Source organism: Triticum dicoccoides, chromosome 2A (assembly GCF_002162155.2).
Source record: "Triticum dicoccoides isolate Atlit2015 ecotype Zavitan chromosome 2A, WEW_v2.0, whole genome shotgun sequence".
Classification (NCBI taxonomy): Eukaryota; Viridiplantae; Streptophyta; class Magnoliopsida; order Poales; family Poaceae; genus Triticum; species Triticum dicoccoides.
In genome coordinates this window covers 741405964-741409182 of record NC_041382.1, presented here as the reverse complement: position 1 = coordinate 741409182, position 3219 = coordinate 741405964, and the positions used below count along the sequence as shown (strand labels likewise).

General features: G+C 48.5%; 1 pseudogene; it reads right to left on the bottom strand.

Moving 5' to 3' along the window:
- LOC119358269 overlaps positions 1-3219 on the bottom strand; it is a 28517-nt pseudogene that overhangs the window by 23999 nt on the left and 1299 nt on the right.

Genomic DNA, 3219 nt, shown 5'->3' with positions numbered 1-3219 from the left:
GGGCCGGTGCGACGCTCCAGTGGCATTGCTACCCTCCCAGGGCCCCGTCCCGCCTAACCCTGGAGCGGTTGACCACGAGATCTATCCCTTTGACTTCCCACGGACGGGCTTTGACCAGTGGGCCTCTCCACCCGGTTGTGTCAGGTCAGCACAGAGGGACACCTGGGAGCAACATTCGGGGCCAAACCGACAGCTACATCCCCTCCGTGTAGACCCGATGCGTCCATTTCCCCCCTCCAGGTGCCGGCGGCGGCGCCGTCCGTTAGGGGGACCATGCCCCGGAGATGTGTGCCGCCTTTTCGGACATGCCACAACACCACCCGGTTGTGGTAGGTCATCCCATAGAAACATTTCGGAGCAATGTCCCCTTCGTATAGACCCGATGTGGCTGTTTCCGCCCTCCAGATGCCGGCGTCGGCGCTGTCCGTGAGGGGGGCAGATCGCGGACGTGAGGAGGTCACACTCCGGAGACGGGTGCCGGGAGTTTGCAACCGCCACAAAACTTCTGTCGGCATAGCTGTTTTTGATTTTAATAAAATATAATGTCCTATATTCAAAAGAACATGACGTCACATTGTTACTGTGCTAAAAAAATACAAACTATATATATATATATTCATAATCTATGAAAAAAATTACAAACTATATATATATTCATAATCTATGGGAAAAATTACAGACTACATATATATTCATATAATAATACATAAAAAAGCATATGCTACATGTCAGTTAATATAATAATACATAAAAAAGCATAAAAAAACCATATGCTACATGTCAGTTAATATGCCGACGGCATTGCCGTCGGCATATAAACGACAGGGTTTAGGTGGGCGGCGTGCCGCGGATCGCTGACGTGGCAGTCGGCATATCTGCTGGACGGTGCGCCGCGGATCGGTGACGTGGCATGAGGTTATATGCCGACGGCCGCCCGTCCCAGCCGTCGGCATAGATTTGACGACGTTAGCCGCTGATCACGGGCGGGGTCGCCGGGCCCACGGGTATGCCGACGGCCTATTTATGCCGACGGTTGCTGTCGGCGTGTTCGCAGCTGGGCCGACGACAGTTTTATGCCGACGGGTGCCGTCGGCTTAGCTCGTGGTAGCCCGACGGCCAAGATACGCCGACGGCCAGGACGTGGCTGTCGGCATAGCTCAAAGTAGGCCGACGGCGGCCGTCGGGGTAGGGCCGTTTTCCGGTAGTGCAAGGTATTGCTCCTGTTTTGCTTTCTTCTTTCCTCCGCTTCTTTCTTTGTTTCCTCTGCTTCTTTGCTTGTTGCTTTTGTGTGTTCTCAGTCTCTGTGTAAGTAAATGTAGTTGGCCATTGGAACTTCTCCAAGAGATGAATATGTTATTTGGACAAATACAACACTGTTCATGGGCTTTACCACTAAATTCTTGGGCCTCGAGACTTCCAGCAAGATGGTCCTCATCATCATCCATCAGCACCACACTTGCCTACGTAAATTGACAGGTTGACTTGTAGAGGCAATAAAATAATTTGCAATGCGCACAAAAGAAAACATCTACATAAGCTGATTTTTGACTAGAAATGCTTAATTAGCTTACAGGGGAAGAGTAGACAATAAACCTAAGAATCACTTGTCAGTTGATGAGGTAATCTATACCTCAAGATACTCGGCTGCAGTCCTTTAATGATGTGTCCTGGGGGCTGCTTCAAATGCATTGTTGTGTTTGCAACGTTTGCAATCAATGACTATCACAACCTTTCTATCTGATTGAGCTTTTATATAGTTTGCATCAAGCAACTGTATATCAAGAGTTATCTGCTTCAAACCACAGAATCACTTGTCAGTTGAGGTAATAATAAGTTCAAAAGGATGAACATCAACTGAAACATTAGAGTATCAAATTAACAGTACTTACAGTTCGTTTCTTTGCAGATTTCAGACATTCCGGTGTAGCTCTTCTCAGGAGTCCAACTTTAGTTTCAAACCTCTTCTTTAGTTCTAGAAGATGCTCCAGGTACCCCTCATTTAAGGCAGAAATTGTCATGGAGGTGAGATAATCATAATCACTGGCATGTACATCAGGGCTTCTTCCATTTTCTTCCCTGTATATTGTTGCTCCTACGGCAGCGGGCAGAACTTCCTTTGGGAGGGTATCAAATCCCTTTTCAGCAATCTCTTGTAGCAGATCCTTTTGCTTCCTGGGAATGATCTTGATATCACCACCCAGAACACCAGAGAGGAACCTAGCTCTGTTGTCAACTTGGTTCAGCTTCTTCTGGAAAAATTCCAGCATTGCAACCTGCACAACAACTCAACAAGTATCAGTTAATGTGGTATTTTCGTGATAAAAAAGACAACAAGCACAGTAAAAATTGAACACCTCAGCAAAGAAAGACATGCACCTACCTTTTTGGATCGAGATCAAACCTCGATTTGTAGAACTAGGTGAGGATTCGCTCCAGACCCTCCGAACCAGGATCCCGATCGAGTGAGGGGTTCCAGATTTGCAGTGGCCGCCGGCCGTCGCGCGTCTTGTCGCACCTGCAGTTGTTTCTGGGTCGAAGAAAGGTGTCGGCGCTCCGATCTGGCGTCGACGGGAGGAGGCCAAGCAAAGGAAGCCTCGAATTGGAGGACTACGACCGGATTCGCTTCAGCCCCTCCGTACACCGATCACGATCGAGCGAGGGATTCGAGTCTCGAGATCTGCAGTGGGCGCCGCCGTGCGTCTAGTTGCCGCAGTCTAGCGCCCCTTCACGGCCGCGGTTGAGATCGAAGAAGGGTAGCGATGCTCCGCGGGGGCAGCAGAAATAAACAGCTACGGTGGGGAAAGATGGGGTTGCAGGTGTACGCATCGAGTTCGTATTCGTAATCGCATCGGGGGTGGAGAAGTCCGCGGTTCATACTGTACTTGCAAGTGCGGCCACAGAGCCTGACAAGTAAGCTCATTGGGTTTCTGTATGTAGCACTAGCACTAGCTGTGCATGCACCGTTGTGTTGTTAACACATGCACAGCTTTCTTTGCAGAGAAAATTCCATATGTGAACTGATCTACAGATCTCTATTTTTGTAGAGAAAATCTCATGTGTATCACCATTCAGAACTCACTCCTATGCATTGGCTAGTGCTGCCATATGTGAGTTCACAAAAAATAAGCTCCTTTGATTTGTGTATATATGCACTTGCATGCGTACTTGTATGTGAGAAACCAATGGTGGAGCCTAGACATGATGTTCAAGGAGGCCAAG